We start from the raw sequence: 24,932 nt of genomic DNA on the forward strand, positions 1-24,932 counted from the left end.
ATTCAAAATGGCGGACAAATTTCCATGACGGAAAATGACTTCACATGGTGCAATCGAATCGTCTTGAGCTAGGGAATCAGAAGAAATGGGAATTTTGTTTCTAGCCCTTGTGGTTCAAAAGTTATTAGCATAAACATGAGTGCAAATTTGGACAGCTGGTGGCGCTAGAGGGAATGAGTTGGAGACTCCAAATTTGCTATGGTGACTGTTCAGTCTGTCTTCTATCAGTGTGCCAAATTTCATAACTTTCCCGCAAGCGGTTCTATGGGCTGCCATAGACTCCCAGAGCGGAAGAAGAGGAAGAATTATTTTTGGTACGCCAACAGATACAATAGGTGCCTACGCACATTCTGTGCTTGGCCCCTAATAATAAGGGAACCTTTTTGCCATTTATAGCGCCACCTATGGTCCGATCTGCATGAAACTCGGCACGCTTGTTCACCATGTCATGACACATATGCTCAGCGATTTTCGTGATGTTCTGAGTTTTCATTTGGGATTTATAGGCTTTTTAGTGTATTTTGCCACGCCCCTTTTCTAAGTGACCCTGTTACAGCCACCCAAATGCCAAAGTTCAACTTTTTTTTGATAATTATTGATTTAGAGAGTCCAGAGAATTGTCCTAGACTGGTTTGGTTCCGATCGGGCCAAATTTTTTTTTGAAAAGTTGACTTACAAATATGAAACCGGACAATAGTAAACCCCCGAAATCATATATTGCCTAATTGTACTGTGCTATGGCTTTGCTGCTGTCTCTGACTGGTGATTGTTGAAATCTGTCTCTCACAAAGAGACGCACCACGTGAGCGATTTAAGCCTATCCAAGTTCATCTCCAGGATTTGCACGCAACAGCAAACAATCTCACAGCAATTAAAAAAATATATATATAAATAACGCAGTCAGCACCGCCGCACAGTCTTCTGTCAGACCAGATGTTGTCAGGCTATGTCAGTAAAACTCAGAAAAACTAACTTACTTACGTCGTGCCAGCCGTTTGCTCGCGGCGCGCACTCTTCAATCACGCGCAAATGCGGCACGCCCTGTATCACGCAAAATAAACTACTAGCATGTAACATCGTGTTCTGTCGTCAATTAAGTATTGAAATAACCAAAAGGGAGATTAAAGCTGCGTCAAAACTCTATGTCGGGGCTTTTGTATTCCTTTGTAGGCTACATAAATGTTACACATTTTGGCGTAGCCCTACTCAATTTTCATTATTAATATTCTAACATTTTATCAATATTGCAAAGTCATCAAAACTGACTAAATATTTTGTGACCAAAAATGTGAAAAATAGGCCTACATCTAGCCTAAATGATCGTTCATGACATTCTTTTAACTATAAGCAACCCAATTTGTCTAGATCTGTATTATTTCCTTTGTATAATGAGCTTAAATATTGCTGCGCAGTCGTGTGATTTAGTCTGCTTGATTAACATTATTACAATGTATTCCTATTTAACTCTGATATGTAGCCTATATATATATATATAAGGTCCTCGAATGTGTTCGAATATTTCACCAGCATCAGCCTTTTCACAGTTTGTATCACTCCGCTTGTCTGTGTTTGCGCAACTTGCATCATTAAGCCAGTAGGTGGTGACAAGTGACTGTCTTTATGAGTGAACAATTGAAATTTAATTGAACTGATTTAATAGTGCCAAAAACATTGATTAACTCAGTGGTTCCCAATTCCAGTCCTCGTGACCCACTGCTCTGCACATTTTGTAGGTCTCTCTTATCTGACACACTCAGTTCAGTTCATGGAGTCTCTCCTAATGAGCTGATGATCTGGTTCAGGTGTGTTAAATAAGGGAGACATACAAAATGTGCAGAGCAGTGGGTCACGAGGACTGGAATTGGGAACCACTGGATTAACTCAAGAAAGAAACAAGTTGCTGAAACCAATCTTTAATGCTAAAAAGTTTACATCTATGCAAAATAATCCTTGAAAGATTTCTCATTTAAGGCCATTCCTGTTTGGAATATGTGATTGTGTATTGTCAACAATAAGCAGAAACATTTTGCATTTCCATTTTGTAGTGTGGATCATTCATTTCAACATTTATCCTCATTCTCATGTTTAAGAATCTGTTATCTTGACAAATAATTTACGCTACTGCCCACTGACATGCTTTTAAAGCTATTGTTATCAAAAAATGTTGGCCTTCAAACACCTTAAAATGCACATATGTAGGTCCAAGAAATCAAATTTTCTCTGGGGAGCATGCCCCCGAACCCCCCTAACTACCTCACATTTGAATGTGTGTGTCTGTGTGGTAATATGGGCTGGTGTGGCTACAGTGCCAGGACTGAATTTTTTAACCAGTCTGCCCCCTGCATATAGGCCTAAAATATACATTATTCTCTGTATCGAATCATGTTATCTTGTTACCCACCCCCAGCCCCTGATGTTTCGGGCTCAGCCCCTGATGTTTTTAAAACCTAGAAACGCCCCTGCTCATTACAATGGCCCTTAAGTGATGGGGGAATATGTTGTGTTCTTCTGTGCATATTGGCCAGTAGGTGGCGATAGAGGTTCATTATATGTGAGATTGAGAACAGAAAAGAAGAGAGTCTGAGTTATTGCATCAGCTGCTATCTGCGGTGTTCTATTTTGCTACTTCTATTGTTCATTAAAGAATTCCTTAATTAAGAATGCCTTTCATTCCTTTTTACTAAGGATATAACATAATTGCACACAGTTTAACATGGAACTGATGTCTGCAGTACATTTGAATTTAATTACTTTGAGTAACATTAGCATTAATAAATCAAATTGCAGTTACAGTTGAAAACCAGGTACATCATGCAATTACATTTTGATTACAAATTAAATTGGCATTACGGTAACTAAAAAAATCAACATGATTCTTTCAAACAGTCTAATATGAATAAAATATTTTCTAAATATATATAGACATGGATATATAACATTACTAAATCCTACACTCAAGATCCAAACATGGTAATGTAATTGTCACTTACAGGTGTGGAATGTCTTGTCAAAATACCATCATAGAATTCTAGACCTCTATAGTTTTCAATATTCAAGATTTTTTGTGTCTGGACCACCACTGTACAACCATGTACACATTGCATAGGCCTATAAATGAAAAACACTTCGGTAACCCTTCCTTTTACAGTCCCCTAATTACTAGGTATTTACCTGGTAAATATATGGTAAGTTATAGTAGGTTATTGGTAATTACCACAGGTAACAAGTATGTAAATGCAGAGAAACTACAAACTAATTACTAGGTATTTACCTGGTAAATATATGGTAAGTTATAGTTGGTTATTGGTAATTACCACAGGTAACAAGTATGTAAATGCAGAGAAACTACAAACTAATTACTAAGTATTTACCTGGTAAGCATATGGTAAATTATAGTATTTTAGTGTGTAATTACTTAAGGTGATTGCAATTACAGAGAAACTACCAGGGAAAAAAAACACCACTGTTAAATATCAACTCAACAAAGTCTGTGTACTTGTTACCTGTTTAGGTTGGTAATAACTCAGATTTAATTGTGTACTTCCTCAGAATGTAGGCAGACAATTTTTAGAAACACCTCCAGTATTACCCATCAATTCAAGTTAGGTTTGTAGTTATCCTAGGGTTATGTTGGTAACAGTCCATGTTTATTTATTACTATCTTGAAATTAAGATGGTAGTTTCCAATAAATTACCTTGTCTTACATAGTTGTTGTTCATTGCTACACCCATTTATAGAGGGTTTATCAAATAATTTACCTTACACTTACCTGATAACTACCCCGCAGGAACAGTTTTCCCTAATGTCATGGCACATCTTAAATACTGGGTATGTTCTTGCAGATGTTTTTACAATTTACTCAGTAAGTAAAGTGCAACTGTACTGTAAAAGGAAGCCTTGTTTATTTCCATGGTATTACCGGAATTGTACCATATAACCTGATCATTCCCTTTTCCATATAGTTACAATTTTTTACCTTGTATGTCCTGCAACGTTACCAAGGAAAACATGACAATTTACTCAGTAAGTAAAGTGAAACTGTACTGTAAAAGGAAGCCTTGTTTATTTCCATGGTATTACCGGAATTGTACCATATAATCTGAATCATTCCCTTTTCCATAGTCACTTTTTTTTTTTTTTTACCTCGTATGTCCTGCAATGTTACCAAGGAAAACATGACAATTTACTCAGTAAGTAAAGTGCAACTGTACTGTAAAAGGAAGCCTTGTTTATTTCCATGGTATTACCGGAATTGTTCAACAAATTCAATTGTACTGGAATAAATACCTAGTAATTAGGGGACTGTAAAAGGAAGGGTTACCAACACTTCTTTAGAGGAGGCTTCATTTAATGGGTGATTTTCACATGGTTTTACTCATGTTTCATTAACATAACAAAGTAAATATAATTTGAAGTAATACAATCGTCTGGTACAGCATAATACAAATGTTGGACGAAGACGTTATATTTAGCAAAACAAAATCTACAAGAGCTAACCCCTCTGTTGATTGTGTTTCGTATATATACTGTAGCAACAACAAAACAGGTAGTCCATGTTTGGGTGGTGTGACAGGATAGCACAGCAGCCATTCTCCAAAAGCCCTCTGTGATGCCTTGGTGATGTGAGAGGGTAGTGGGAAAGGGTGGCACAGCAGTGTCGAAACCTCATTGGCACAGTCATTCAGTCATGCTGTAAGAGATTTCCGGAGAGCAAAGAGATAAAGACATAAGACTATATTGGATACAACTAAAAACTAAAAAATCTGTCAGACAGTTGAAAGATTTGCAGTTGAATTTCATGCCCCATATTTTTTGGGTTTCAAAAACAACAGTGTAGCTACAGGAATACCAGAGACTTGAAAAAGTCAAATAGAGACTTGAATATCTTTCGGCTTCCCTGAAGTCATAAATATGACAATCTTTTGGTTTCCCTGCAAATAATCCTAATAATACTTTTTTTTTATCCAAAACTACTTATTCCTACAATCACATGAAATATGGACAGATATTTAATATGACACCGTACTACCAACATATTAATGTAAGTGGGAAGAAAGACAACTGTATAGTTCAATATAGGCTGGATCATGAAAAAGGAGATATAACATATTGTCCCACAAATTGAAGTAAGAAAATCATGATCTAACCGTGACAAAAATCAAATTGTAGTCAGTCACTTTGTTTTTGCCATACTTGGTAACCATTTTATAAAAGCAAAAGCTCAGTTCAAGCAGGATTATGTGTCTATTATATCACAGTTAAGGAGGTTGTCAGCCCAACATGAACAGTGCCCCTTAAGTATGATATAAGTGTATACTGAAGCCTGAAGTGAGCTATTGCTTAGATATTAAGATGGTTCAATACCAGGACTCTAGCTGATCATGTTTCTATCAATAAGAGAACAATCGGCCTTTGTTTTTTAGTGAGCATCTTTATACCATTTGTTCATTCAACCATCCGACTGCTGTTTCCTGTTTCTATGGTAATGTTTACTGTGGTTTACTGTACTGTCTGCATGCAATTGGAAAAACATACCCCCCCCCCCCCCCACACACACACACACACACACACATACACACACACACACACACACGCACACACAAACACATACTTGGGATGAAAGATGAACCAAGTGCATTAATGCATTTTGGAAGGGCCCAAAATTGTGGTTCACTGTCTCGTCAAGCAGGACTGTGATGTCTGAATATGCCTCAGAGAAGTGTAGCACCGGTATCACACCACTTACTGCGCCACTGGACCAGTTCTAGGTTCTAAGGAGTGGGGAGCAAAAAAGAATTACACCAGAGACCGTTGCTTTAAATACAAAAGGCCGGCAATTTACTGAATGCAAAACACACATGGAATATACAGAATGCAAAACAAAAAAAATACCCTGCAGGTTCTTAATATTGAGGTAAGTATAATAAATGAAAACGTATTTCACTCTCTTTTTGTTCTTTAGGTCACCTAAGTTATTTTAGTCAGACTAATCTAAGTTAGACCGGTCTCTTTCTATTTTAGAAATCCTATTTTTCTTCCTGAGTTAACTCTTTTTCCTTTCTTTTACAGGTAAGAAAATACCTTCAATTGACACAATCAATCAAAGTGGACCACAAGTATTTCAAGTAACATTCAACATATGAACTCAATATGAAAATAAAAGTGTGAAACCTTAAACTCAAGTTCAAGTCCAAATGTGAGTTCAATTGTTCAGTTCAATGAAAAATCTCAGTTCAGTTCAAAAATAATAGTTCAATCAGTTTCCAATTCAATGAAAGGTCTCAGTTCGATTCAGTCCAAAAATAATAGTTCAATCGGTTTCCAGTTCAGTTCAAAAACAATTTCTGATACTCCTACCACTCTGGCAGCGAGTCACCATACGCAGAAGATTTCCTCACTGATGCGATGGAGAAGATGAGTTGAAAGTCTGGGTCTGGCTCGCCATCTTGAATCCGTCTGTGCATGCCATGTGCACACCCGCACACTGCAGGCCAATCCTCGCTCCGACCGAGCTTCAAACCAAGCAAAAAACCTGACCTGTGTAACAGGTCATAAGCACAATAAATCAATTTTTAAATCCTCAAATTACACGAATGAATATTTCAGAGCGGCCTCTTTTAACTCACGGCTCCGTTTCCACACAACTACCGCACACATATTTCATTTACAAAGCATACATTCACTTTTATAACATTCACAGTTTTCATAAACCCAAAATATTAACTGGTAAACAGTTTATGGCGAAGCATTTCCTTGTAAACAGCTACGTTTTTAATGTTAGCTCTCCGCCAGAGAAAGGAAAAAATAAAATAAAAATACAACACGGTAAAATGCAAGAAAACAACTCAAAACTCACCAAAACCGGGGTGGCTTAGTTCTCATAAAATCCCCGTCAGTTCCCAACCAGGTAAGTTATGTTTTTCAACTGCAAAATCAACTTTATCACTCTTTTCTCTGCTAATTAAACACAGTTCGTTCTCTCTGATCTATCCTCTGCTCTCTCCTTCAGGCCTCCGCGCTGCAGCGTCACTGAAGTACTGCGTCTAACGTCACTAGTCCCTTAAAGGGGCAGTGACATGAATTTTCTGTCAGCATACTTTTAATCTTAAACATTAAATTGTTGTATTAACATTTTTAACATTTTTAACTCTGATGAATAAACTTACATTAAATGAATCACTTAACTTTCAAACTTATTTATGCAGCTTTTAAACTATTTATTCTTATTTATTTCATATTTTAACATGGGTTACATCCTCCCCTCTTTACCTAATGCACGTCCCTGTGCATTCTGAATCTATACTGTCATAACTCTAGGGGTTTTTGGAAAGCTAGGCTCTTCAAGGGAATCTGTAAACACATCACTCAAGGTTTGAAATAAAGACTGAACTATTGTAACCAACGGGTTCCCTAGCTCGGGGTAAGTCAGTCTTTTAGCCGCTTTTCTGTCTCTGATAGGTCTTCTAGAACAGTCACCTTCTGTCTGGATGTCAGTTTGGTCCATAACACTTGTGTTTTCTTTGCCCTCCTGAGCAGGTTGAGTAGAAGGATGGACATTATCCAGGTCTTCCTCAGGTAGGTTTCCAGTTTCCTGTCCAGCGGTTGAGCTGCTCTCTTCAGGATAAGGTAAGTCGTTGGTTCCAGGATCAGGTAAGTCATAGTCTGCAGGGTCAGGTAAGTCATAATTTGCAGGATCAGGTAAGTCATAGTCTGCAGGATCAGGTAAGTTCAGGTCACAAGTCTCTACTGGAACATCCTCAGGAAGAGCTTTGGCTACGTTTGAAGGACCTTGCTTAACAGCAGTCAACTCTTTGGAGGGTTCCAGTTCAATCCTTTGTGGTAAGTGTTCTATGGGTTCAGGGGTCGGATCAAACCCTAGTGTTTCCACTCTTAGGTTTCTGTATCCATCATAGTGATATTCCTCAGAGTCAGATTGGGATTCATCCCCATCAGCTCCATCTGAACTGTCATTTTTAGGATGTTGTCGAGTTCTTGGTCGTCTCACTGCCAATGACGGGTTAGTTTCACTTTCGATTGAGGTCACAGGAAGGAAACCGCATGGCAGCAGGAGGTCACGATGAAGAGTTCTTTGTGGACCATCTCTTGTCTCAGGCCTCACAACATACACTGGGACGTCTCCAGACTGTCTCTGGACAATATACACATCGGACTCCCACCTGTCGGCCAACTTGTGCTTGCCCCTAAGGCGGACGTTTCGAACCAAGACTCTGTCGCCTTCTTTCAAGGTGGAGTCAACAACATGCTTGTCAAATCTCACTTTGTTGCGACTGGCTGTCTTTTTAGCATTCTCAGTTGCTACTTTGTAACTGTCTTCGAGTTGGGATTTCAGGTTGCGAACATATTGCGAGTGTGAGCCTGGCTGGTGATTGACTGGTAGGCCAAAGGCTAGGTCAACTGGTAATCTTGGCTGACGCCCGAACATTAACTCGTAAGGGGTAAAACCAGTTGTCTCGTTTTTAGTACAATTATAAGCGTGTACTAATGGTTTGACGTAATCCCGCCAGTGACTCTTTTTCTGATTCTCGAGGGTTCCCAACATGTTCAGCAGGGTCCTGTTGAAACGTTCTACAGGGTTCCCTCTCGGATGGTAAGGGGTGGTTCTTATCTTTTGAGTGCCAATGAGCTCACACAGTTCTTTTATTGTTCGGGACTCAAAGTCGGGACCTTGGTCACTGTGGAGTTTTTCAGGGATGCCATAATGGACGAAAAAGTGGTCCCACAGGCTCTTGGCCACTGTCCTGGCTTTCTGATTCGGGGTGGGGACAGCCACTGCATATTTCGTAAAATGGTCGGTAATGACCAGAATGTCTTTGGTGTTACTGGAGTCCGGCTCCACACTGAGAAAGTCCATGCACACAAGTTCGAGTGGTCTTGTAGCGATGATGTTGACGAGTGGTGCGGCTTTCTCAGGCATAGCCTTACGTCGTATGCAGCGGTGGCAGGTTTTGACCTTAGCCTCCACCTCGGCTGACATTTTGGGCCAATAGAAACGCTTCCGGACGAGATCTAGAGTGCGCTCTACACCCATGTGGCCCATGTCGTCATGGAGGCTCTTGAGGACTAAGGATCTCAGGACTTCGGGGAGCACAAGCTGGTAGTGAGTCTGAGCACCCTCTTGCCGCTTGCGATACAAGACACCATTTAAGACAGTAAGTTTGTCCCACTCTCTTAATAAGAGACCAAGCTCAGGAAGTTCCTTCCTCAAGGATGGTGGAGGTTTCTCTTCTAACTCCACTTGCCTGAATACTTCACGGATGCAGGGATCAGCATTTTGCTTGTCTCTTAATTCAGCTGGTGCTAATGAGGGGATGACAGGTAAGCCACCAAGCTGATCCTCTTCTTCAAAGCTTTGTGGGAGAGCCTTTGGATGATGGGCAAGTGACACAACCAAGATGGTGCTGGCTGATGTTTCCCCAGAGTGATTGTTGATCACTTGGCGAACCAAGTGCTTCTCACAGATAGCTTTGATGGTGTTTTCATCCAGGTGTGCATAATCAGCCTCTGACAAGTGTCTTTTTGTGAATTGTTGTATCCTCTCCAACTCTTTTTGTGATGATGTGTCATCAGGTAATCTGCCGTGGGGACGCCTGGACAGCCCATCCGCGTCTTGATTTTGCTTACCGGCTCTGTATTGTAGCTGGAAATCAAATGTCGACAGAGCGGCTAACCATCTGTAGCTTGTGGCGTCGAGCTTAGCAGAGGTAAGAATATATGTTAGTGGATTGCTATCGGTGACAGCAAGGAACGTATTCCCGTATAGGTAGTCCTGGAATTTCTCTGTGACTGCCCATTTAAGGGCAAGGAATTCTAATTTGTGTGCAGGATACCTGGATTCACATTTCGACAGGCCTCGACTTGCATAGGCAACCACTCGTTTCTGTCCCTGTTGCTCCTGGTAAAGGGCAGCACCGAGTCCTGAGGTGCTCGCATCTGTGTGTAAAATGTAGGGGAGCTTGGGGTCAGCAAACCCGAGGATGGGTGCTGTTGTCAGTTTTTCGATTATGGTGTCGAACGCTGCCTGGCAAGCAGGCGTCCATCTGTCTCCAAAGAGGTCCTTTGGGTTGTAGTATTTCTCAGGGTTCTCTGGGGTTTTATTGCGCTTTCTCAGCGGCGGATAGCCAGCAGTGAGCTCGTTGAGTGGCTTCACAATCTTTGAGTAGTCTTTTACGAACCGGCTGTAATAACCGCAGAAACCCAGGAAGGTTCTTAGCTCTTTCAGATTGTTTGGTTTTGGCCAGGTTTTTAATGCTGCTACTTTGTCTGGATCAGTTTCGATGCCCCTTTCAGACACGATGTGGCCGAGGTACTTTACTGAAGTTTGGAAGAACTTGCACTTCCCTGGCGACAGTTTCAAGCCAAACTCTTTCAATTGGTTGAGCACACGCATCAATCTTTCCTCGTGTTCCTCCAGTGTCGAGGAGAAGATTATGAGGTCATCTAGAAAAACTAGGGATTGCTTCAAGTTCAACTCTCCCATACAGCGCTCCATAAGCCTCTGGAATGTGCTAGGGGCATTAGTTATCCCCTGAGGCATCCTGTTAAACTCGAAGAATCCTAGTGGGCAGACGAATGCGGCTTTGTGTTTGTCTGCTTCCTCCATCTCTATTTGATAGAAGCCTGATTTGAGATCGAGCACTGAGAACCACTTGGACCCAGTCAACGCCGAGAATGACGACTCAAGATTAGGTAAGGCATATGAATCTTTTACTGTTTGGGTGTTCAATTTTCTGTAGTCTATGCAGAGTCTAACATCGCCATTCTTTTTCCTGACGACGACAATCGGCGAGGAGAAAGGCGACTCCGATTCACGGATGACTTCTGCATCAAGGAGTTGCTGGAGATGGTTACGCACAGCCTCTATATCTTGGGGGTGTATAGGTCTTGGTCTATGTTTGAATGTTGTCTCGTCACTGAGGGTTATGTGGTGTTTTATTTTGTCAGTGCGACCAAAGTCAAGCTCGTGCAGTGCAAACACCTCCGGCATGGAACTTAATTTCACAGTTATCCGCTCTTTCCACTCATTGGGTACAGGAGAGTCAGTGAAGTCAAGGTTGAGATTTAATTTTTTGTCAGGTTTTGTGGGAAGGTCTGAGTCAGGGGTCTTAACCCTCTGAGGTCGGCAAACGCGCCCCCGCGTTTTGCTGGACTTTTTTTACATTGTAGCACTTTAAACTTAAATTACTCCGTCATTTATGGTCATACAGAAAAAATAAATATAAAAAAAGAATCTGTGATATTTCTACTTTTGTATGTGTCCACTTACAATCAAATCAAAACATTGTGCTTTTGAAACATAAAGAAAATAAACAGGGTGTGCGTTCTGCCTCTCCGTCGCGGTGAACTTTTTTTTCTTGAGCACGTCTATAAACTGAAACAAAACTCAGCGAATACTTGTCACACATTTATGAGCCATATACCTTTATAAACATTTAAGTGTGTACTTTTAAATGATCGGATTCAAACTGAAAACAAATATTTTCTGTTTAAGTAATTTGTATAAAACCAACAAGATGTCCAGCTTCTCAAACGCTTCCTAATTATTTTTAATTTGGCCACGCCTACTCGCGCAAAAGATATTCACATGCAAATCTCCACATGGAACGCGAACGCGCTCGTTACCTCAAAAACAAAACACTTCATCAGTCTCTGCTTTTCGTCGAGTTTGAAAGACGTGAGTTTACATTGGCTTTACCCCAGAAGAAGAATGCGATTTCAAGACAAGAAAGATAAGGTAAGAAATTCTTACATATTAGTTTGTTATTGTTGCATAAATTTCACATTGCAGTTGAACTGTTGCTAGATATATGGTGAATATTATAATATTTAGACCCGTGTTTACTGTTACTGTGTTTGTGGATATCTGCTCAAACGTAGATATGTATATGGTAGGCCTAACCATAATTATATTTGAGCGCGATCGCGTTTGAATGTATCATATTTTTAAACGCGATCGCGTTTGAATGCATCATATTTTGGAAAAGCAAAACGCTCCAAACGGCTTCATGTTTTACTATTATCTCATTTCATATCATCATAACGAATGGAAACATTTGAAGTAACATGATAATCAATATATTTTTCTCTAGCTTAGTTGTTACTGAAATCTTTTTGAAAATGTATATAGGCTGCTATATTGTTATTATTTTATGCAGCACTGCGCATAGCCTATACCTACAAGGCACAACAAACCTGTGTTCATTATATAATATATTGTTGGAAACATTTGTGTGAGTGTGTGTGTGTATTCTGTGAATTTTAAAAAGCAATTTTAACCAGAAAAATCTCAAATGTATTCCCAAAATCGTGCAGGCCTTTCTCTTGATATCAGTATGTTCACTTTTTTCTTTTTTTCTTTTTTTTCAGGGCCCAGATGCCACTGAGTCCTGCTGACTTCAAAATTCACAGTACATGTCTCTGTACATGAACATGGTAAAGTGAAAATCAAACACCTTGGAAATGAAAGGTATGTACAATGTTTTTAGGAATGGCACAAAGGTCTCTTTTTTTGGATCATTGTTATCAATAAGTGTTTTTTTTTTTGTTGTGTATCTTTGGATTATGTTGTAAATAAATCCAAACAATTTTAAAAGCCATTCTTTTTTTAATCTCCTCATTCTTTGTGCAAGGTTGGTCAGAATGATGGGCCCTGATAAGCTCCTAATAGGGCCATTAGGGTGTGTCTTTGTCTTTCTCAGGTGTAAAAAGCCTTACATACTAATGAGATGATCCGCCCCTTCGCATATTGCTTTTTCACACAAAACACGTCGTAAAAATTTTAAATCAATATATTGTCTTCTCTGAATGAGCAGTCAGGGTGATTTTCACATAGTTTTAGAGCAAATATTCTAGGCTACGTCATACAATTTTCAAAAGTCTTGTTAAGAAATAATCAGTATGGGTTTCATGACCTTATTTCAGTGAGAATATTTTTTTGTATTTTCACAAACCACGCATAAATGTCATTATCTCAAAACTACAAACTTTTACACACATGCTGTTGATATATTATTGTAGCAGAGTTTGTGCTGAATACAGTGTAATTAGACTTTAGCCATGAAAATGTCACAAGTAACAGAAATAAGCACAAATGTCAGAGCATGTCAGAACACCTCCAGGGCCCAGAAAACAGCTCAGACCCCAGAGGGTTAATTGATTGAACACTCTTGACAGCGTGTATCTCTGCTATTACAGCCTTTGGAGATAGGATGATGTCATGATGTGACTCATTCTTGAGCATGACTGGTATGCAGCGTGGTAGTTTCGGTGGTAGGCTTACCAAGCTATCTGTCACCAGGATGCCACCTGGCAGGGAGGATGACTTTGGTGACTCTACCATCACCCACTTTCCAACATCAGTTGTCCTGCGGCTCACTGATCCTTCAAGGACTTTGGTCTGTCCAGCTGCAATAGTCTCAAAGTCTCTACTATGAAGCCTCACCTCTCCTAGACTGGAATCAACAGACTGTCTTTTCCTGATTTCAAGGGTCTTTAAGACAACTTTGTAGCCGTAAGGAAGAAACTCATAGTTCTGAGGTGCAATATCTGCATACTTTTCATAGAGAACATCCAAAGTGTTTGTACCTATAAGCACTGATGACAAGGTGGAGCGCAAGTCAGGTACAATCAAAACCAATGTGGGCACCTCAATGTCCGCTCCAAGCAAGCTCTTTGGGAATCTGATGGTGGCCTCAATATAGCCAAGGTAAGGGACGCTTTGGCCGTTGGCTCCTTCCACTTCAAGCAGGTCATTCAAGGAATTCATAGGTAAGTGAGACAGGTTCTCTAAATAGAAAGAGTTGGGGATCGTTGTTACTTGAGAGCCTGAATCCAACAAGCATCTGCAGTCTTTGTTACCTATGGTCACTTGTGCAGTGCACTTGGCTCCAATCAGCCCTTTTGGCAGGGTCACTGTCTGTTTTCGTGTGTGAGAGTACACACAGGCTCTGTGCTGCTTCTTTTTGGGACACTTTCTCTGTGTTCCAGTCCCCGTTTGTCCCACAACCGGAACTGGGTCTAGTTTAAATGATCAGGCTTTGAAGCACCATTTTCAATGTCCCATGTTAACTGCTTTTCTCTTAGCTGCTTCCTCTTCTCAGCTACAAGAGATGGGTTCGGTTCACTTTCACACTGAGGCTTAATGTGTCCGTCCTCTCCACATCTAAAGCAATACCAGGGCCTTGGTCTATTGCTTGTGTTGTTGTTTACATCTCGGCTGTGGTGCGGCCTTTGAGATGTTGGAGTGATAGCTGTTTGGGGAGCTACTAGTCTGGCAGCTGATTTAGCCTTTCTACTGTCTTTCTGTGTGATACGTGTGAGCTGGGACTGTAAATCAGCTATTTGTTTCTTTAGGTCTTGGATTTCGGACCTGTGATCAAGAGCTGGCTGAGATGGGTTGCAGTCTTCTTCACTCTGCACATAAATACCTTGATAATAAGAAGACACTCTTGGCTTCGCAATATTGAGGTGCTGTTTCATGCGGGATGCTTTGGAAGTACGCTTATCTTCTGCTATGCGGAGTAACAGGAGAAGTTCAGCAAAGGTAGGTGGGTTCTGTTTCTTTTGTTCTAGCTGGAGTTCAGCTATTAAGATGTTGTCCCAGCAGCCTCTGACAAACTGTCTGAGAAGATGCCGGTCAAGGTCACTTGCGGTTACACCTCCCCTCCTGAGGGTGGTGTTCAGCATCACCTGCAGCCGTTGTAGATAAGCTGAGGGTTTCTCACCGTTATCTTGCATTGTGTTAAGATACTTTGCGAAAAGGTCATCTCCGTCCTCGACAGTGCCAAAAGCAGAGTCCAAGATCTCCAAGTACGCATTAAGGGGGGATTCAGGTGTCAGGTGCTTCACAATATCGATGGCAGGTGATAAAAGACTTTCAAGAAGCTTTCGTGACTTGTAAAGATTAGACTGCGTTGTGTCTTTAAGGAGAAGTTCCACATTGGAACGCCATGTCTCATAATCCACTTAATTGTTGGATCGGGGGAAACGCCCAGAGAAGGGTCTGAGTCTCAAAGAAGTGTGCACCTGCAGAGCAGAATCTTCATTTCTCACTATGTGCTCAACTATTACTTTTTGTATGTCAGGTGGGTTGACGTCAGAAAGTTTCAGAGCAGGCTGTGTCTTTTCTTTAGATGGTGGTGGAGACCAATGATGTTGAACATGCTGCCCCGGGGCCGTACTGGGCAGGGGGCTTACCTGTGCAGCATTTTCAGGGCCATATTGCCCTGGGGCATCAGGTGAGTTCTGTTCCATATCTTCATCTTGGGTTTCTGATTGATCTAGATCGACACTCTCACTGATGACGGAGAGCTCTTCTCTGAGGACAGCTGCAAAGTCTTTGCCAGTCAGTTTTGCAATGTCCTTTAACTCTGAAAGGTAAGTCTGTGTAGCTGTTTTGCTAGCTACAGGTGTGTAGACACTGGCTAAGGCTCTAATGTGATAAGTGACATCAGTCTGAGTCTTACTGTTGAGTCTGTGTGGCAATGAAGGTAAGAGAGACTGCATAGCTGTACCATACACATACTCTACTACGACCTGTTTGTCTGACGCTGGCTCAGCGAAATCTACTGGGATTACCCTTTGAATGGAACCATATTGTTTCAGGAAATCATATAGTTCCTCATCAGTTTCTGTACCGGCTATACCACTAACTATGACTGAGTTAGGGATTTTCACACTACTCGCCTGAATAACGTCCATAATGAATCACTGATAACAATATTATACGGTCTCTGGTTTCTAGTTTTAAATGCTTTAAGCCACTCCTGGCTGGCTCGCCAAGTTGTAGCACCGGTATCACACCACTTACTGCGCCACTGGACCAGTTCTAGGTTCTAAGGAGTGGGGAGCAAAAAAGAATTACACCAGAGACCGTTGCTTTAAATACAAAAGGCCGGCAATTTACTGAATGCAAAACACACATGGAATATACAGAATGCAAAACAAAAAAAATACCCTGCAGGTTCTTAATATTGAGGTAAGTATAATAAATGAAAAGGTATTTCACTCTCTTTTTGTTCTTTAGGTCACCTAAGTTATTTTAGTCACACTAATCTAAGTTAGACCGGTCTCTTTCTATTTTAGAAATCCTATTTTTCTTCCTGAGTTAACTCTTTTTCCTTTCTTTTACAGGTAAGAAAATACCTTCAATTGACACAATCAATCAAAGTGGACCACAAGTATTTCAAGTAACATTCAACATATGAACTCAATATGAAAATAAAAGTGTGAAACCTTAAACTCAAGTTCAAGTCCAAATGTGAGTTCAATTGTTCAGTTCAATGAAAAATCTCAGTTCGATTCAGTTCAGTTCAAAAATAATAGTTCAATCAGTTTCCAATTCAATGAAAGGTCTCAGTTCGATTCAGTCCAAAAATAATAGTTCAATCGGTTTCCAGTTCAGTTCAAAAACAATTTCTGATACTCCTACCACTCTGGCAGCGAGTCACCATACGCAGAAGATTTCCTCACTGATGCGATGGAGAAGATGAGTTGAAAGTCTGGGTCTGGCTCGCCATCTTGAATCCGTCTGTGCATGCCATGTGCACACCCGCACACTGCAGGCCAATCCTCGCTCCGACCGAGCTTCAAACCAAGCAAAAAACCTGACCTGTGTAACAGGTCATAAGCACAATAAATCAATTTTTAAATCCTCAAATTACACGAATGAATATTTCACAGTCTCTGAGTTGTAACATTACTGCTACGGTGCTTTTTCACCTCTAAAATGGCGGCGGAGCGGCCTCTTTTAACTCACGGCTCCGTTTCCACACAACTACCGCACACATATTTCATTTACAAAGCATACATTCACTTTTATAACATTCACAGTTTTCATAAACCCAAAATATTAACTGGTAAACAGTTTATGGCGAAGCATTTCCTTGTAAACAGCTACGTTTTTAATGTTAGCTCTCCGCCAGAGAAAGGAAAAAATAAAATAAAAATACAACACGGTAAAATGCAAGAAAACAACTCAAAACTCACCAAAACCGGGGTGGCTTAGTTCTCATAAAATCCCCGTCAGTTCCCAACCAGGTAAGTTATGTTTTTCAACTGCAAAATCAACTTTATCACTCTTTTCTCTGCTAATTAAACACAGTTCGTTCTCTCTGATCTATCCTCTGCTCTCTCCTTCAGGCCTCCGCGCTGCAGCGTCACTGAAGTACTGCGTCTAACGTCACTAGTCCCTTAAAGGGGCAGTGACATGAATTTTCTGTCAGCATACTTTTAATCTTAAACATTAAATTGTTGTATTAACATTTTTAACATTTTTAACTCTGATGAATAAACTTACATTAAATGAATCACTTAACTTTCAAACTTATTTATGCAGCTTTTAAACTATTTATTCTTATTTATTTCATATTTTAACATGGGTTACAGAAGCGCCTCTCAGCCTGATGACGTTCCGTTGCATCCACAAAGGGATCTCTACCAAAGACTGATGCTCTTGTTAGGCTGGCATGATTTTCTTGGTCATACAAGTCAGCAGCCTGACTTGCAGTTGGAAGCTGATCTGCAGTGAGCTTCACCCTGCAGCCACCTTCTGCCAAGACATTTGGAATGCCTCTACCTGGGGAAAAGATACTTGTTTTGAGTAGGGACAACAAAAAAAGGACCATTTCATGCATATGTGTGTTGAACCGGATTTATGAAATCAGTTACTACAAGAACATTTCCCAAGTCCATTTTCCTAACCTACCTCTAGATAGAGAAAGTGTATTGAATTAATCCCAAATGGAAAGTCCGAACTTATAGAAAATTGCTGGCATGTACGTGCAATTATGACACAGGATGGATCCTAATCCTACTCAGACCTGTCAGATGCTGATTCAGATTCTGACCGTTCTCAAGAGTGGAAAAAAACTTAGCATGGAAGTTGTAAAGAATGACACAAGTTGGGACCATCTTAGTAGCTCATTATGCTCAGGCACTTATGCTCAAACACACTAACACCCCGAAGAAATGTGTTTGCGTGCTGTGGGCAAAAATTTGATAAATCCTCAAATACCTGAAACTGAATGGCTATTCCATGCGTCAACAAAACGCTGAAGTCCAATATTGGCAATTTGACATGACAGGTTTGACAAGCAGAAACGCACAGTGTTGTCTTCCATGTTTAGCCTCTCCTGATTCACGAGATTGATGATTGCCGACTTTAGAGGATAAGTCACACGGTTGTTGACCTCAGGCCACACACGTTCAATTCTGTGGTTCTGAAATAAATAGTGAAAAAAGACATAACATAATTACATAATATACACTCTGTGAGTACCACTGAGGTTGATATTGACTACCAGCTATATACAGCGTGTTAGCCTCGAAAACCCAGCTGTATTCTAACATCGATTTAGCTCTCCTCATTAGCTAGGCTCCTTACATGCTTACTAATTATTATTTTTTTGGGGGGGGTTTACGACATTGACAGCATTGTGTTGGACAGATGTGTGTAGCTGTGTTCATGATGGAGTGGAAGAGAGAGCGAGAGAGAGAGGGACAAGCGAGAAGATGTGCTGCGCAAATGTGCTACGCCGCTCTGCATTTAAATACGATTTTAAAAAAAAGATAATCAATATGTGGTGGTCAGCGTTGATATCGCGGCGGGCTGCCACAAATAAATGAACATATGGGAAACACTGACATGCATTTTGATCTATTTTGTGATTTCCATTATTTATCCATAGCCGCTTATCAGACTGTGAAGCTTGAAAGTTGAAATGGGCAGATTTGTCCAACTTGACCAAAACAGCACTGTTTAAAACTTTATTAATGATCACACCAGCCATTGTTGCATTGTAACATCTGGAACCAGTCCAGCAAGCATTCCTTTCGGATATTTCTACAGTCCAATGATTTGAACATATCTGAGTATGATATTAATTTAGCTTTCAATCAATTTAGAATATGCATATGTGAAAATAACATGAAGGCAAGAAATACAGTTTGATGTACATTTACATTTACATTTACATTTAGTCATTTTAGCAGACGCTTTTATCCAAAGCGACTTACAAATTAGGACTAAATTAAGCGAGTCATCATGAAGAGGCAAAAACAACAACAACGCAAGAAGTGCTCAAAATACGAAGTTCAGGCATTATTCAGAGTAGCATAAGCCCGATAAGTGAGGTTTTAAAGGGATAGTTTTTTTTTTTTTTTTTTTTTTTAATGAAGTTAAGTGCTCACGGAAGAGATGGGTTTTCAGCTGTTTTTTGAATGTTGTCAGGGATTCTGCATTCCGGATGAGGGTGGGGAGAGTGTTCCACCAGCATGGAACTGTGAATGAGAATGTTCTGGAAAGTGATTTTGTGGCTTTCTGTGATGGAACCACGAGACGTCGCTCGTTGATCGATCGTAGGCGTCTGGTAGGGATGTAGGCTCGTAGGAGTGAGTGAAAGTAGGAGGGAGCTGAGCCTGTGATAGATCTGTAAGCAAGCGTCAATGCCTTGAACTTGATGCGAGCAGCGAGAGGTAGCCAGTGCAGAGAGATGAACAGAGGAGTGACGTGGGCCCTCTTGAGCTCGTTGAAGACAAGACGAGCTGCAGCATTCTGGATCATCGGTAGAGGTTTGGTTGTACATGCTGGAAGTCCGGCCAGAAGAGCATTGCAGTAGTCAAGCCTAGAAATGACCAGGGCCTGGACGAGAAGTTGTGTTGCGTGCTCAGTTAGGAAAGGCCTGATCTTCCTGATGTTGTGCAGCGCAAACCTGCATGATTGAGCTGTCTTTGAAATGTGATCTGTGAAGGTCAGCTGGTCATCAAACGTTACTCCAAGATTTCTGACCGACCTTGATGGGGTGATTGATGATGAATCTAGCTGGATGGTGAAGTCGTGCTGTAGAGACGGATTGGCAGGGAGGACGAGAAGCTCAGTCTTTGCCAGGTTGAGCTGCAGGTGATGTTCCTTCATCCATGTGGAGATGTCCGCCAGACAGCTTGAGACCCGTGCAGCTACTGTGGGATCATCTGGTTGAAATGAGAGGAAGAGCTGTGTGTCATCAGCATAGCAGTGGTAGGAAAAACCGTGTGCCTGTATGATGTGTCCCAGTGATGTAGTGTAGATGGAGAAGAGGAGGGGACCAAGAACTGAACCCTGGGGAACCCCTGTGGTCAGTTGATGTGCTCTGGATACCTCGCCTCTCCATGCGACCTTGAAGGACCTACCTGTGAGATAGGACTCAAACCAGTGGAGTGAAGTTCCTGTGATGCCCAGTGATGAGAGGCTGGACATAAGGATCTGATGTTCACAGTGTCAAAGGCAGCAGACAGATCCAGGAGAATGAGGACTGAAAATTTGGAAGCAGCTTTTGCAATCCGTAGGGCTTCTGTGACCGACAGTAATGCAGTCTCAGTTGAATGCCCTTTCTTGAAGCCAGATTGGTTGACATCCAGCTGGTTGTTTAGAGACAAGAAGGATGTTACTTGGTTGAAAACAGCTCTTTCAAGTGTTTTCGCAATGAATGGTAGGAGAGAGATAGGTCTGTAATTCTCTACAAATGATGTGTTTAGTGTTGGTTTTTTAAGCAGTGGAGTAACCCGAGCCTGCTTGAATGCTGTAGGGAAAGTGCCAGTATGGAGGGATGAGTTGATGATGTGTGTGAGTGCTGGTAGAAGTGTGGGAGAGATGGCTTGTAGAAGGTGTGAGGGGATGGGGTCTAGAGGGCAGGTGGTAGGATGACTGGAGAGGAGAAGTGTAGATACTTCTTCCTCGGTTAGCGGAGAAAAGGAGGACAGAGGGTTATTGGCTGTGGAAGGGGTCAGTCTGGGTTCCTGTGTGTGTGGAGCTGAGAATTGACTGCTGATAGTTGTTGTTTTGTTGGTGAAGAAGTTCGCAAAATCGTCGGCAGTTAAAGAGGAGGTGGGTGGTGGTGGAGGTGGACAGAGGAGAGAGTTGAATGTCTTGAAGAGTAATCGTGTGTTGGAGGAGCTGTTGATCTTGTTGTGGAAGTATGAAGATTTTGCAGCATGAACATCAACAGAAAAGGACGAGAGGAGAGATTTATACATACTCAGGTCAGATGAGTCTTTTGATTTGCGCCATTTCCTCTCTGCTGCCCTGAGTTCGGTCCGGTGTTCACGAAGAACCTCAGATAACCAGGGGTTAGAGGGAGTAGCGCGTGCTGGCCTGGAGGAGAGAGGGCAGATATTGTCTAGAGAAGAGGTTAGAGTGGAGCATAAGGTATCCGTTGCGGTATTCACATCCAGAGATGAGAATTGTGAGGGTGGGGGAAGAGAAGATGACACGGCAGAGGAAAGATGGGAGGGGGAAAGTGAGCGCAGGTTTCGCCTGAAGGTGACTGGTGGTGGGGTTGGTGGTGCAGGGGTAGCGAGTTGTAGACTGAAAGTAATGAGGAAATGATCTGAAACAAGGAGAGGTCTCACCAAAATGTTGTCTGTGGTGCAGGTGCGTGTGTAAACCAGGTCCAGTTGGTTGCCTGATTTGTGAGTACCTGTGGTGATGTGTCGTTTGAGATCGAAAGAGGCTAGGAGAGAGGTGAAGTCTGTTGCATGTGGTTTTTCGAGATGAATGTTGAAGTCACCGAAGACTAGAAGTGGGGTGCCGTCCTCAGGGAAAGAGGACAGCAGCACATCCAGCTCCTCTACGAAGTTACCCAGCTGACCTGGGGGGCGATAAATGACTACAATATGGGAGTATATCGGACTACTGCTTACTGGGAGTTGTAAGTGTGATAGCATGATATTCAAATGAGTTGTTGTTGCATAGAGAAGAGAGCGCTGATTATTTCCAATTGTTAGAAACGAGAAGCCCTGTCCCGCCACCCCTCCCAGACATTTTGTATAGACGGTTTCATCAGACGCGTTGCCATGGTGATGCGCCAGCCCAGACTAAGGCTGGAATCAGGTTAATGCGCTGTAGGGTGCAACCTGACCTCGGGAGCAAACGCAATTTTGTAAATAAAAATGTTAAGGTTTCCTAACGAAGAGGGAGACAGCGGTATTCAAATATGTGTAGGCTATCTGAGTGATATCCGGTACAGTGTTCCCATACATTTATTTGTGGCGGCCCACCACATTATCAGCGCTGACCGCCACATATCGATTTCTGTGTTTTTTACTATTTAAGATGGGAAAATCTGTATTTGACTGCAGAGCTGCATGCAGCGCACATTCGCTCGCTCGCTCCCTCTCTCTCCCGCAAACACATTGACAGCGGACCAGTCTGTGTATTGAATGGTTAGTATCATGAACAACGCTACACAGATCCATCCAACACGCTGTCAATGTCGGAGACCCACCTTGAAAAAAAGTAATTAGCAAGCATGTAAGGAGCCTAGCTAAAAAGGAGAGCTATGTTAACCTTATAAAACCCCGCCGCCGCCACAGTTTCATTCTGTGGGAAACACAGCGGTAAATCAGACACGTCGGTAGAAAAACATTCTTGTCTCAAATTTTTGTTCAACGGGTCTGGTAGTGTGACCTTATCACATTTCAGTTTGGTCAAGTAACGTTTCTTTTCTTCGACTGGCAAGAAATACTAGCTAATACTAAGGTTATTTACTTGTTATGGATTGGTTGCGGAAGTCTGCCGGAAGTTAAGTTTGGGCCAGAGTAATGCACATGCGCAGTACCGTTGAAAGCGTCTATAGAAAGAAAAACACATACCTTTGTTGACTGTTTGTAAATATGGTGGCCTTTCTTGGTCCAATCTGTACCCAGACAGCTTGTCTTGTACAAAGAGAGACAAGAGGAACTCTTACCATGGTCGACTCTGACTTGATCCCATAGTCCATAGTTGAGAACTGCAGACCTATTTAAATATGTAAATAAAATTATATATATATATATGTTTAGCAAATTCCACAATCTAGTAAGTAAGAGAGATTATCATTTGCATGTTTCAATATTCATGGATTATGTCAGGCTGGTAACATTGGTAGGTCATTCTAATAACCCTTTACACAGTTCATTAAAATGCATAAACAGGAGAAGGGGTAAAAATGCTAACATTATATCTTACAGTTATAGATGTCTGTTAATGCTGAAGTACACATTACTGAAGATTATGGCACATACTCACTTGTAAACTTCATCATAAATGGTGAGGTTATTTTTAATTGGCATGGTGGAGTGGCCAACCAATTTACCACTGTAGCCATCTATGGCTACGACGTATGTCACGCCAAACATGACCATCTTCTCGTTCTGGTCAATATGCAGTTTTTGACCCATGTATGCTGCATGGTAGGGCATGGGATTCAGGTTTCTTAATTCCTAAAAAAGGATAATACAGATGGATGAACACTGATAAGACGCGTATGGTTGTTTGACATTAAACAAGCAGTTCACATAAAACACAATTCAGCCTGCTTTTTACTTACATGAGATGTTATATAGCCATCAAAATACTTTCTGCAGGGTTTGATGAGTTTGCTAAATATTTCTGCTCACTCTGATACAATGTACAATGGGATACTTAAAAGTCATATAAACAAAACATGACTGCAAACCTGATTCCAAATATATTTGGACCCATTTTATAAATATATTTTGACCCAATATCCATTTTAATATGATTTTCAGAAGCAAAAATATATATAATATAATTTTAGGCTAAATTGCATTCTGGGTAACCTAAAACCTTTTGTGCCCCTTAAAATAGAAATTAATTAAATTGATATTTAGCATACAAACTACAAATGATATAATGGACATTGTTTTGAAGAAGTCCTGGATTACTAACACATTTCTGCTTTACTGTCTATCACAAACATACACAGAAATTATGTGACTGAGAGAGAAAGAAATGTGATCAAGGATAAAATTTAAAATAAACCACAGGATTTCACAATTAAGAGCAAAGTGTAAGGCATGAGGAATTTCTGTGAAAACATACTTGACTGCGTGACCTGTGGTATGGCGGCTGGACAACACGTAGTGCAGCTGCAACACGTTGTTGAGAGGCATGTACGCCTTTGCTGGCTAGATACCCAGCCATCATCCGCCGACCATACGTTGGTCCTGTCTGATAACATCAAAATACAAGTTGTTGTTAAGCTCATTAGTTCATGCCAATATTTATAAAATTAGTATCAGCCACAGGAAAATACTTAGTAACTAGGCTACTGAACAGACAGTCTCAAAAGCTCTTAATGAGTCATGGTAGATAAATACTAACATACCCTGCATGACAAGTAAATGTAGGTAAATTTTGCGTGTTATATATACCCTTTATCTTAACTCACCTCTTGAACAGCTTGCACTACTGCAGCTTCTAGCTGAGTGTTGGACACTACTTCCTTCTGCTTTAGATTATATCTGAGACAGAATTTTTTTATATTAGGCTATGTATGGAACCACCCTTTTCCAAGCCCATGGAGACAAGGGTAGAAGAAATGTCCTCATATGTGCTTCCTTGCAGCCTCATGTCTTTTATTGTCTCCAAATAACTTTCAAGTGCCATCTTGTGAGCAGCAGATGTACTTGTTTTGTACCCTGAAATAAGTAAAAGTAAAAATATATAACTTAGGATAAGTGGTGCTGATGGTGCTACATACTCTACTATTTACAAAACATTTATTCATTTTCATTCAATGGTAATAAGACTATCCTCACAATCCTCTTTAACATGTACAGTTCAATTTCCTCAAACTGAGAAGACCAAAGCAAAAATATTTTGTAGGTAAGGGACAACAGGCAATAACGTGCACAGCAAAAAAAGGTGTGTTCCATCAGCTCTGTTTCTATTATGCCACTTTATCTCACTCCCTGGATAAATATTGGCTAATGTTTGGAAAAAGCATCACAGAAAGAAGCAGAAGGTTGTATTCAGGCTGACTCAAAACAGACTGAAACAGACGTGAAAAAAACATAAAAGATGGAAGCTAAAGCCCGTCTCTATTCACTATTACAATCATTACAAAGTGTAACAGTCGGGTTATATAACGTCACA

This window comes from Rutilus rutilus (assembly GCF_951802725.1).
Source record: "Rutilus rutilus genome assembly, chromosome: 5".
NCBI lineage: Eukaryota > Metazoa > Chordata > Actinopteri > Cypriniformes > Leuciscidae > Rutilus > Rutilus rutilus.